We start from the raw sequence: 13,691 nt of genomic DNA, 5'->3' as shown, positions 1-13,691 counted from the left end.
CATGGTAGATGACGATGATTGTTTTTCTAATGTTGAACCATCCCTGCATACCTGATATGAACCCCACTTGGTCATGATGAATGATTTTCTTGATATATTGTTGCAGTCTGTTGGCTAGGATTTTGTTGAAGAATTTTTCATCTATATTCATGAGGGATATTGGTCTGTAGTTTTCCTTTTTAGTGATGTCTTTGCCTGGTTTTGTATCAAGGTTATGCTTGCTTCATAAAATGAGTTAGGGGGGATTCTATCCTTTTCTATGTTTTGGAATAGTTTGAGTAGGATTGGTATCAGTTCTTCTTTGAATGTTTTGTAGAATTCTCCAGGGAAACCGTCTGGGCCAGGACTTTTTTTAGTGGTAATTTTTTGATGACCTGTTCATTGAAGTAGTGTTTTGTAGTTTTCTTTATACAGGTCTTTTGTGTCCCTGGTAAGATTTATTCCCAAGTTTTTTTTTTTTTTGGTAGCTATTGGAAATGGTATTGGTTTCCTTATTTCCTTTTCAGCAATCTCTTTGCTGGATTAGAGGAATCCAACTAATTTTTGTATGTTGATCTTGTATCTTGCCACTGAGCTAAATCTCTGAATCAGTTCCAGTAGTTTTTTTTGCTGAGTCTCTTGGGTTTTCTGTATATAGGATCATACCATCAGCAAACAGGGATAATTATACTTCTTCCTTACCAATTTGGATACCTTTGATTTCCTTTTCTTGCCTTACTGCCCTAGCTAGGACTTCCCATACAATGTTGAATACAAGTGGTGATAGAGGACATTCTTGTCTGGTTCCAGGTCACAAGAAAAATGGTTTCAGTCTCTCTCCATTGAGGATAATGTTGGCTATTGATTTTGCATATATGTCATTCATTATGTTGAGGAATTTCCCTTCTATTCCTATTTTTCTGAGAGTTTTTATCAGGAATAGGTGTTGGAGTCTATCAAATGCCTTTTCTCCATTTATTGATATGATCATGTTGTTCTTTTCCTTTATTTATGTGATGAATGATCTTTTTCTAATGTTGAACCATCCTTGCATACCTGGTATGAACCCCACTTGGTTATAATGTGTTATTTTTTTGATACATCCTAATCTCCTGGCTAGGATTCTGTTGAAGATTTTTGCACCTATATTCATGAGCAATACTGGTCTGTAGTTTTCCTTTTTAGTGATGTCTTTGCCTGGTTTTCATATCAAGGTTATGCTTGCTTCGTAAAATGAATTTGGGAGGATTCCATCCTTTTCTGTATTCTCGAATAGCTTGAGCAGGATTGGTGTCAGTATTTCTCTGAATGTTTGGTAGAATTCCCCAGTGAAACCATCTGGGCCTGTTTTTTTTTTTTTTTTTAATGGTAATTTTTTAAAATGCGTTTTACTGAAATATAATGCACAGTGAAATACACAAAACTAAAAAACTAAAGTAACATGGGTCAATGCATTTTTTTTTTTTTTTTTTTTGCAGTGTTCCCTCCCCTTCTCTCTCACCCCTGGCAACCAACAAGGTTAGTTTCCCTCCATATATAAACCTTTCCTTGACCCTCCACAAAAATGAACTAATACTGTATTTGCCCTTCTGTGATTGACTTATGTCACTTAGCATAATGTCCTCCAAGTTCATCATATTATGCGGTGTTTTGCAGACTCTACATTATTCTTTAGTGCTGCATAGCATTCCATTATGTATATGTACCATAGTTTGGTCATCTACTTTTCCGTCATAAATCTTAGAGATTAAGCCCCTTGCCAGATATATAATTATTGGCAAATATGAATTTGTTGCTGTCATTTTTGTTATATGCTTTTTCATAGAGTCAATTTCTTTGTTCCATGTAATTTTCTATACTGCGCTCGTTTTGTTTATGAATCGTGTTATCACTTCCTTCACTGCTATTGTTTTAGTGTTTGCTGAATATTTATGCTGGTCCTCTTTTTTGATGTGAAGGTTTATAATTTTTGAGGTTACCCTGTGATTTACAGTTTTCTTCCAAGTTTAGAACAGTCTGTTCTACAGTTGTCTTGACTTCTCTACCATCTAGAAGTTCTGTAATGACACAGTTTTGTCCCTCTTTTTGGTTTGTAGTATGTAGTATGTTTGTAGTACGTAGTATGACAAATGACCTCATTTGTCAATTGATGTCTCTGTTTCTCTGTTTACAATCTTGTAGGCTTCTTTACTTTGGATACTTACATAGCTGGTTGGTTTCTGGGTTACGTCATCATGTGTCTTAATGGTCAGTTGTTGTTGGCTGTTGTTGCTTCTCTGTCCAAAGGGCACCCTTTAGCATCTCTTGTAAGGTTGGTCTGGTTTTAACAAATTTCCTTAATTTCTGCTCATCTGGAAATGTTTAATGGTAAATTTTTATGACCTGTTCACACAACTACCAATTTCTTCTTTTGTTATGGGTCTGTTCAAATTTGCCACCCCAGTCTATGTTAGTTTAGGTAAGTACTGTTTCCAGAAATCTGTCCATTTTCTTCCAGATTTTCAAATTTGCTGGAGTACAGTTGTTCTGGTTACCTAGTACCACTCTAACAAGAATATACCACAAATGGCATGGCTTGAAGAAACAGGAGTTTATTCTCTTACAGTTTGGAGGCTTTAAGTCTGAGTTCAATGTGCCAGGCTCTAGGGGCTGGGTGAAAGCCCCCAGACTTAGGCTTCAGCTCTGCCTCCTGTTCCTGGCCCACTGAAGCTGGAGACTTTTCTTCACTCAGCTGCTGGCTGCTGAGGCTGAGAAGCCCAAAGTTGACAAGTAAAAAGGCACAGTCCTGATGTTACCAAACCACATGGCAGGCCATTAATCCAAGTCCACTGAAAGTCCCAAGGTTGGCAAAGCATGGCAAGCTGTTGAACAATGAATGACATGGCTACATAGAGGGTTCAAGCGTGCCATAAGCTAGAGACCATTCCCAAGGCTCCTCCTTATGAACAGGAAGCAGACCATATCCCTAAGGCAGCTACTCAGCTGTTTACAGTAGATTCCACCATGAAGTTGATTAGCAGTCTCATCATGGGGAATACTATATCCAGCTGCCCAACCATTCAACCAGGCCCAGCCAAGGTGACACACAAACTTAACTACCACAACAGTTCTTCATAGTATTCTGATATTATCCTTTTTATTTCAGTTGGTTCTGTTGTGATGCTGTTCAATTTATTTCATATTCATGTGATTTGTACTCACTCCTTCTTTTCCTTTGTTAAATTTGCCAGTCGTTTGTCAATTTTATTAATCTTTTCAAAAAAACAACTTATAGTCTTGGTCATTTTTTCTATTGTCTTTCTATTTTCTGTTTCATTTATTTCTGTTTGAATATTATTTCTTTTCTTCTGTTCACTGTAGGCTTTTCTTGTTGCTCTTTCTCTAACTTTTGGAGATGCTGGGTTAAGGTGTTGATTTTGGCTCTTTATTCTTTTTTGATGTGTGCACTTATTACTATAAATTGGCTTCTCATCACTGCTTTTGCTGTGTCCCAAAGATTTTGGTATGTTGTGTTTTCATTCTTATTTGATTCAAGGAATTCTTTAATTTCACTTTTATTTTTTCTATTACACAGTCATTTTAAGGAGGGTGTTATTCATTTTCCATGTGTTTGCTCTTTTTTTTATTGATTTTCCTATTGTTGATCTCTAATTTCATAGCATTGTGACCTGAGAAGATGCTCTGAAGTATTTCAATGTTTTTAAATTCATTAAGGCTTGCTTTATGGCCTAAGATATGGTCTATCCTGGAGAATGTTCCTTGTGCATTAGAAAAGAATGTATATTGTGCTACTGTTGGGTAAAATGCTCTGTAGATGTCTGTAAGGTCAAGCTGGTGGATTGTATTGTTTAGTTCTTCTGCGTCTTTGCTGAGTTTGTTTCCAGTTGTTCTACCTTTCATTGAAAGTGGTGTATTAAAGTCTCCTACTATGACTGTGGAGTCATCTATTTGTTTTTTTCAGTTCTGTTAAAGGCTCATTTATATATGTTGGGGCTCTTTCACGGGGTGCATATTTATTATGGTTATGTCCTCTTGTCCAATTGATCCTTTAATCATTATATGATGTCCTTCCTGGTCTCTTATGGTGGTGTTTGTCTTAAAGTCAATTTTGTCAGAAATGCTACAGAAGTAGATTGCCCAAACTTCTTTCCAAGGAGTGGCTGGTGGGTTTGAATCGCCAGCCTTCTGGCTAGCAGTCAAATGCTTTAGGCATTACGCTACCAGAGCTCCTATTGCCATCCTGCTCTTTTCTAATTGCCATTTACTGTCCAAAGGGCACCCTTTAGCATCTCTTGTAACCTTTGATTTTCTTTTTCTAACCTTTGATTTTTAGTCTATTTTTGTCTTTTTCTCTAAGGTGTGTCTCTTGTAGACAGCATATTGATGGGTTATGTTTTCTTATCCAGTCTGTAACTCACTGTCTCTTGACTGGTGCATATAATTCATTGATATTCAGTATAATTATCAACAAGCGTGAATTTGTTGCTGTCATTTTGTTTTGTGTTTCTTCATGGTGCTGCTGATTTCTTTGTACCATATAAATTTCTGTGCTGAGCTCATTTTGTTTATGAATCATGTTATAATTCCCTTTGTTAGTGTTCTATTATTTGCTAAATATTTGTGTGTGCCCTCTTTTTTATTTTGATGCAAAGGTTTATTACTTTTTCTTTGAGGTTACCCTATGATTTATAATTTTCTTCCCAAGTTAAAACAGTCTGTTCTGTCTTCCAATTATCTTGACTTCCTTACCATTTAGAAGTTCTAAACGACACTACTTTTTCCCTCTTTTTGTTTTTCAATTGTACTCATTTGCCAATTGATGTCTCTGGTTCCCTGTTTACAATTGTGCAAGCTTATTTTACTTTAGATACTCCCATAGCTGGGTTGATTTCTGGGTTATGTCATCATGTGTGGTAATGGTCAGTTGTTGTTTACTGTTTTTGGTTCTATGTCCAAAGGACTCCCTTTAGCATCTCTTGTAAGGTTGGTATGGTTTTAATAAATTCCTATAATTTCTGCTTATCTGGCAATGTCCTAATTTCATCCTCATATCTGAGGGACAATTTTGCTGGTTATATAGTTCTTAGCTGGAAATTTTTTTCTTTAAGGGCTTTACATATACCATCCCATTGCCTTCTCCAATCACTTTTGAGTCAAATGACGGTACTGCAGTAAAATGTTTGAGAACCTCTAAACTAAGATTCCATCAAATCCCTTGACTCCTGATACCTGTTAGGAAAATCACAAGGAAGTAACCAGACTAGTCAAAATCAGTGAGAGTTGGCTAGCTTGTTTATAGTTTTCTATTTTATCCAAATGTTAAATGTACAAGTATTTTCCAGCGATAGTTTTTATCTGCAACATTTATTTCCTCTTTTTATTCTCTAAGTTCCCAAAACCTCATATTCCATAACATTCATCCACCGATTGACATGATCACCTACTATGCTCTTGTCACTAAAGGTACCATACTGAATAAAATAAAGTACCTGTGCTTGTGGAGCTTATATTACAATAAACACATTGACAAACAAAAGACTAGTCAGGTAGTATGAAGAAAACTAAAGGACAGGGAATTGAAAATGATGGGTGGAGGAAAGGTGGCAGTTACAGGTAGGATTTCTCTAAAAAGGTGGTATTTCAGCAAAAACCTGAGTCAAGGGAAGAAGTCATGAAAATATATAAATGAAGAATATCCTTGGTAGTAGAAAAGCAAATATAAAGGCTCTAAGACAGAAATATGCTTGATATATTAAAGGAATAAGTGAGAACACTATGAATGAGGAGAAAAGTGGTAGGAAAGAGAGATCAGTTAGCAGAGAAACAAGGAGCCCTGGTGGTGCAGTGATTAAGTGCTTGTCTGCTAACCAAAAGGTCGGTGGTTCAAGCCTACCAGCCACCACCAGATGTGGTAGTCTGTTTCCATAAAGATCACATTCTTGGACACCTTGTTGGGCAGTTCTATTCTGTCCTACAGGCTTTCTATGAGTCAAATATTGACTCGACAACAACAGTTTGGTTTTTGTTTTTTTCAGAGACCAGATAGGGACTTGTAACCATGGGAATAGATTCCCTGTACAGATCCCCTGAAGCAATGGGCTGTATTCACCAGGTAATTTGCCCCAGAAAAATTCTAAATCTTATATACAGTTTAATACAACCACCAATGTTCACAAAATGATTTTAATACTTTGTGCCAGTGCTAGCAGCAACTTGCACCATGACAATCCAATACATGCATAAGCATTTTATTCTATTACAAATGTTTGTTAAAAGCAGAATGAATTAGTAGTAACTTTTACAAAGTTACTACTGTAAGTTTTCTTCTTCTGGAATTATTTTTGCTACATAGTAAATTGCAATTATATCATCAGTTAACATAATTGCTCTAACAGAATTGTTAACTATGAAGTATGTCAACTACCTATGAGAAGGAGCTTAACGTGAAACCTGGATAGCTGAGTGATAAGAAAAGGAAGAACTAATTGAGCACTGGTGGAAGAATGGACCCAAGAAAAAAAACAAATTTCCAATATTCTACATGAAAATAATAAACCTCCTATTCATCCCTCAGACATTAATACTGTACCCAAGATGATAGTGATCTCCTTTTGCAATGTTTATGAAGGGGCTATCTACAGTATTAGGCTAAAAAAATATAATGGTTAGAAAAAGGACAATTATCAGATATAAATAAGTATAGATAACCAATCTGTGTTTTGGGTTTATTCTACTAGAGGGGATATAAGTATTTAAGACACAAATTTTAAAACCTTAATACAATAAATGTCTTTTTATTAAAATCTAAATTTACTATTGTAAAGATTCTGTAGGCAATCTCTGAAATGAAGCATCATTACAGACTATCTGATTGCAAGAGATCTTCGTTACAGTAATCTACATGTATAGGAAAGCTGTGTTGTCTGGCACTTTACTGACACTAGATAAAAAGTTATGACTGCATTATCGTATCATAGAGAGGTAAGCAAAGTAGATAAGTCGGTGTTAAGAGGTTATTTTGCAGAGCACCTCTTGGTGCCAAGGGAATGTAAGTAAATCGTCCCCTACAAGACCTTAAGCAAGCACTGGGAAAAATGAGACAGAAAGGAGCTGTTTGTACTACGATAAAGACATCAACAATAAAGTTAGACACTTCTCTCCTCTCTCACATCACACAGCAAAATGCTTTACTCAGAATAAATTTTTATACCCATAAATAAAAAATAAAGAACCAAGGAGACATAAACTGACTTTGCCAGTGCAAATTATGAGAAACACAGATCAATTCAATGTAAAGAACTGATTTTAAAGAAAAGCAAATTGAACACACACAAGCCAAAAACCCAAACCAAACCCACTGCTGCCCAGTCAATTCCAACCCAATGACCCTACAGAACAGAGCAGAACTGTCCCACAGGGTTTCAAAGGCTATAATCTTTATGGAAACAGACTACCACATCTTTCTTCCATGGAGCGACTAGTGGGTTCAAACTGCTGACCTTTTGCTTAGCAGCTGAGCACTTAAGCACTGTGCCACCAGGGCTCCTGCACATTCAAAAGTCCTCCACAAACCATTTTTCCCAATAAATTTATCTTCAAAGTAAAGCTTCTAACCTCGCAGAGTCATTAGGGAAAAAAAAACACAACTCACTGCCTTGGAGTCAATTAGACTCATAGCAAACCCTCCTTGGGTTTCTGAAGCGGTATCTCTACAGAAGTAGATTGCCCAACCTTCCTTCCGAGGAGTGGCTGATGGGTTTCAACTGCCAGCTTTCTGGTTACCAGTCAAATGCCTTAGGCACTACACTACCTGAGTCATTGGATAACATAAAATTAACAGGAATAAATGTTCCTCATTCCAAAGAATTATCTGAGGGCTTTGTAACCCTTATACTTTCAGTTTAAATTAATTTATAGTTTAAAAAAGAAATTACAGAAAACAAGTTAAGAACTTTTAATTGTTTCACATGTAAATTTTTGGGTCACAAAGATTTATCTTTTTTTAAAAAATGATGCAAGGCATTTGTCTTTTTTGGGCTTCATTAAAACAAACAAAGGAGCTCTGGTAGCATAGTGCCTAAGGCACTTGACTGCTCACCAGAAGGCTGGCGGTTCAAACCCACCAGCCACTCCTCGGAAGGAAGGTTGGGCAATCCTACTTCCGTAGTGATACTGCCTCAGAAACCCAAGGAGGGGTCGCTATGAGTCGGGGCCGACTCGATGGCAAACAACAACAACAACAACAAAACAAACAAACAAAAATAGTGCTATATTGACTGTGTTATATTCTACTTAGAACCCTTTCAGAAAAATACAGCCTAGGCAACTCTCAAAAGAATATATACAACATTTAGCTTTACCAAAAAAAAAAAAAAAAAGCAAAAAGGAAAATCACTTGCAACTTTAATCACATTTGTTTTTTTCTGAGAATCTGTTACTAAAAAATAAAAGCCATTTTTCTTTGTTCATTATTTATTAAAGTGTTTTTTACTCAATAAGCAAATTAGGAAATTAAAAGGAAAGAAAGTAACAAATGGATAATATGTTAAAATAAGGGAAGTTGGCTAATGCTATTATTTAAATCCTAATAAAAACCTACGAAGTTTTATTTAAAAGTATGAAGTACTGAGTTCTATTTTTTTAAAATGTGGCAGACTCCTGCATTGAGTTCATCTTTCTGTTAAGAAGCTCTATCAAAAAACTGAACTGTAAAATTATAGAAATGTAATGAGAATACAAAGTGAATTTTAGCAAACTAGTACATTTTTGCATAAATTACACAAATGATTTTATAAACAATCCTACTTCTGTTTTATTTAAAATAACTTTATACCATATATACAAATTTCAAGTATGAAAAGCACATAATTCAATAATTTTTGTTTCTAAGTCCAAACTTCTTGGTTTATATAACACTGTGAAGTTGGTTTTTTAAAAAAAAAAAAAAAAAAGGAAAACCATCTATTAGGGAAAAGCCACTTATTAGGGAAGTCTAACATCTTAAGCAGAGAAACTTATCTGGAAGTAAAACATAACTGAAAAACTACTTCTGTTTTAATTATTTTACACTTATTATCACTACTATTTTCTCTTTCCCAAACAGAAATTCATATCCTCTGTGAGTAACGGAAATGTTCTACATCTGCCCTGTTTAATATGGCAGCCTAGCCACGTGAGCACTTGAAATGTGATTAGTGAGGCAGAGAAATCAAATTTTTAATTTTATTTGACCTGAATTAATGCACATTTAAATAGCTGCATGTGGCTAGTGGTTATCGTATCAGACAGCGTAAGTCTTTAATGTTGTCCTTGAATTCTGCACAGCTACCACTTGTACATTTCCAAATTCTTCATATGTTCTCTTCAAACCCCTGTACTAGACTAAACAGCGCAGTGGTGACATCATCTTACTCATTAATCTTATAGATGGCTTCACATTCCTCAAGTTGATGGACAAAGATTAATACAAAACATAGGGAGAAAACTGAAACCTAATTAAAATTTTTTTTAAAAAAAGGCTAGCAACCATAACCACAAACACACGAATAGCAGAAGACAAATTAGATAATGAAACCTCATAAAAATTAAATACTTAGGCTCATCAAAAGACATTTTATCAAAAGAGCAAAAAGACAACCTACAGACTGAGAAAAATTCTTCAGAAATGACATATCCGGTAAGGGTCTAATCTTTAAAACACGTAAGAAAACTTCAACAACTCAACAACAAAAAGAAATACCAATTTAAAAAATGGGCAAAGGACTGAACAAGCACTTCACCAAAGAGGACATTCAAGTGGTCAACAAAGGTCAAAAGTACAATGAGATGGCTTCTTACGCTGGCTAAAATGGCACTGATATTAAAAACAAAACAAAAAACAGGTAACAACAAATGTTAACAAGAATGTGGGGACACATCCATTGCTAATGGGACTGTAAAATGGTACAACCAGTACGGACAATGAAATGGCACTTCCTCAAAAACGGTAGAAATAAAATTACTTTATCATTTAGTTATACCCTAATATAAATGATAAACAGACATATGCACACTATGTTTATTGCAGCATTCTTCACAATAGCAAATGGAAACAGCCTAAGCACCCTTAAATGGATGAATGGATAAGCAAAGCGTGGTACATACATATGATGGAATACTTTGCAACCATAAAGAACACTGATCAGTCCATGAAACATAACATGGATGGATAGATATGGAGGACATAATGCTAAGTACAATAAGTCAATTACATAAGGACAAATATCGTCTGATCCCACTTTTATAATAAGACAAGAATAGACATATATGCAGAAACTAATGTTCCCTGGTGGTTACCAATGATGTGTTTGTTGGGAGAGGGGAAGGGCTTACTCTTTCAAAAAAAAAAAACAAAACTACCCCACAGAGGTTGTTATTTTTGGTGATGGGAAAGGTAGCACACATAATGTAATGAGCACACCTTGAGCAAAGTAAACAATGCCACTAAGAAGCTCATAAGAGAAAAGGCTGTTCATGCTAAAGAATATGACATATAATTTGGCAACACCACAAACAGTAACTAAAAAACGAGTATATGGTCACAGAAGTAGTTATACAGGCATATATGTATGCAGGGAGGTACAGGTGAGTACACATGGGTACACATATAGAAGTATACCTATATATATATGTACATACAGATATGCATGTGCACACATACATACTCATAAAGGACATAGTTACAGATACTTTTCTAACAAAACCAAATACCTGGAGAGAACGATTTTCTAGGTTTGTATGCTTAATGACCTCAGTTTCATAGGACAACTCAATCAATTGGTATAATATAGTTCATAAAGTTCATGTTCTGTATCGTAATGAGGAGAACAGTGTCTGAGATCTTAAAAACTTTTAAGTAGCCATCAAAGTTACAACTATTGGTCTCTACTTGTTAGGAGAAAAAGAGAAAGAAGGAAATCAAAGTCTCAGAGAAGAAACTAGTCTACAGGGCTAATAGCCTACACAAGCCATGGCCTCATCTACACTCAGATCAGAAGAACTAGATGGTGCCTGGCTACTACTACCAACTGTTTTGGTCAAGGCCACAAGAGATGGACCCTAACAGAACAGGAGAAAATCGTGGAACAGAACTCAAACTCTTAAAAACTCCAGACTTAGTGGACCAGTTGAGACTAGAGTACTCTGAGACTACTGCCTTGAGATACTCTTTAAACCTTGAACTGAAACTATCCTGAGGTAGCCTATTAGCAAAATAACAAATGACATACAAAATAAAGGATATTATCCATGAATATGTTACTCTATTAAAAAACCATCTGTTTGAGACCAAAAGGTCAACATTTACTCTAAAACAAAGATGAGAAGATAAAGGGGCAGGGAAACTAGAGTACTGGAAATGGAACAACCAGAATGTAATTAAAGAGAATGCTGACACACTGTGAAAAATGTTAACTAATGTTACTGAACAACTGGTGTGACTTGTCTGTCAATTTGTTGTACTATGGTGGCTTGCATGTTGCTATAAGGCTATAAGGCTGCTATGCCACTGGTATTTCAAATACCAGCAGGGTCACCCACGGTGGAGAGGTTTCAGCAGAGCTTCTAGATGCAAACAGACTGGGAAAAACAATTTGTGTAGAAACTGTTAAATGGGAACCTAATATGCCATGTAAACTTTTACCAAAAACACAATATATATATATTTTTAAATACAAAGAAATGTATAAAATGGTAAATACATAATAAATGTTAAGACATATGTAGTGTAGAAAACAAATGTCTAAATTACTTTGGTCAAATGCATCTCTCTTGGAGATTTCAACATTTCCATGGAAAAGAACTTTTCTTCTAGTTTGTAAACTCCCATCAATTAGTTCCATGGAAAAAAGGCATTATATTTTCATCTGGATTATCTTTTATACCTAAGATTAAATGTAATTAAAAGTAATTTGGTAAAAATTTAATAGTTTAGTTCATATTTAATCTTGTTAATATATGGGTTCTTCTGTATTTCTATAGTATATAGGTGGCTTACTTCTCACAGCAGGAAAATACAGACCTAAAAACAATTCAGCAAAATTGCCTACATCTCTTGTTTCATAGGATAGGCTCAATCACTGGCATCTTCTTTGCTGTAGGAGGAAGGGGAACTCCAGTTTCATGACTTCCAGTGACCCAGCTTGTGGGCTGGAAGGTTATCAGGGAGAGTGAAATTACCCAGCCAGTCCAAATCCTAGGCTGGTAGAGTATGTGAAAGGGAGGGTCAAATGGAGGAACATATATTCTAAATTTGCCATTTACTAAGTATGTAACTTTTGATCTTTACTTTCCAAACTGGCCTATTTCACAGATTAAAAGAACTAAAAACAATAATACATACAGAAAGCACACTGGAATCTCTAATGCTACATTAATATAAGATTATTATTATTTGCATGTACCATTAACAACCAGCCCAAAGCTAATGATCGCTATTGTTGTTAGGTGCCGTTGAGTCGGCTCCAACTCTTAGCAATCTTACGTACAACAGAACAAAACACTGCCCAGTCCAGTGCCAGCCTCACAATCCTTGATATACTTGAGCCCATCGTTGCAGCCAGTGTGTCAATCCATCTCATTGAGGGCATTCCTCTTTTTTGTTGACTCTCTCTACTTTACCAAGCATGATATCCTTCTCCAGCGAATAGTCCCTTCTGACAACATGACCAAAGTAGGTCAGATGAAGTTTGGCAATTCTCACTTCCAAGGAACATTCTGGCTGCACTTCTTCCAGAACAGATTTGTTAGTTCTTTTGGCAGTCCACAGTACTTTCAGTATTCTTTGCCAACATCACAAATCAAAAAAGCATCAATTCTCCTTCTGTCTTCCTTATTCATTGTCCAGCTCTCACATACATATGAGACAATTGAAAATACCATGGCCTGGGTTAGGTACTCCTTAGTCTTCAAAGAAACATCTTTGCTCTTCAGCACTTGAAAGAGGTCTTTTGCAGCAGATTTGGCCAGTGCAATACGTCGTCTGTTGTCTTGACTGCTGTTTCCATTGGTGCTGATTATGGAACCAAGTAATATTAAATCTTTGACAATTTCAATCTTTTCTCCATTTGCCATGATGCTGCTTATTGGTCCAGTTGTAAGGATTTCTGATTTCTTTATGAGATGTACCTAACCCATACTGCAGACTGTAGTCTTCAATCTTCTTCAGTAAGTGCTTCAAGTCATCCTCACTTTCAGCAAGCAAAGTTCTGTCATCTGCCTATCATAGGTTGTTAATGAGTCTTCCTCCGATCCTGATGTCACGCTCTTCTTCATATAGTCCAGCTTCTCGGATTATTTGCTCAGCATACAGATTGAATAAGTATGGTAAAAGGATACAACCCTGACATACTCCCTTCCTGATTTTAAACCATGCAGTATGCCCTTGTTTTGTTTGAATGATAGGCTCTTGGTCTATATACAAGTTCCTCATGAGCACAATAGAATGTTCTACAATTGCCATTCTTCTCTGAACAGGTACAAATATATTTTGTATTGTGCAAACTACATGCTACACTACATTCACAGAATTAAATTTTTTTTCTTCTTTGAGAAAATGTATGACCTCAAACAAAATCATCCTCCATATGATAAAAACATGTTAATTGTTTAATTGACTTCTTGATTTTTCTTTTATATTGAGGAAAAATTGTTCCCAGTGAGAAGGAGAGCAGGTA

At 35.8% G+C, this 13,691-nt stretch overlaps 1 protein-coding gene across 1 annotated transcript in view; it reads right to left on the bottom strand.

The window, feature by feature from the left end:
- SENP1 (SUMO specific peptidase 1) overlaps nucleotides 1-13,691 on the bottom strand; it is a 67,517-nt gene that overhangs the window by 37,099 nt on the left and 16,727 nt on the right. The window lies entirely within an intron of this gene.

Source organism: Orycteropus afer, unplaced genomic scaffold (assembly GCF_000298275.1).
Source record: "Orycteropus afer afer isolate SDZICR_OR568_19922 unplaced genomic scaffold, OryAfe1.0 scaffold00045, whole genome shotgun sequence".
NCBI classification, from domain to species: Eukaryota; Metazoa; Chordata; class Mammalia; order Tubulidentata; family Orycteropodidae; genus Orycteropus; species Orycteropus afer.
The sequence above is the reverse complement of the archived record's forward strand: the minus strand, read 5'-3'. Positions and strand labels throughout refer to the sequence as shown.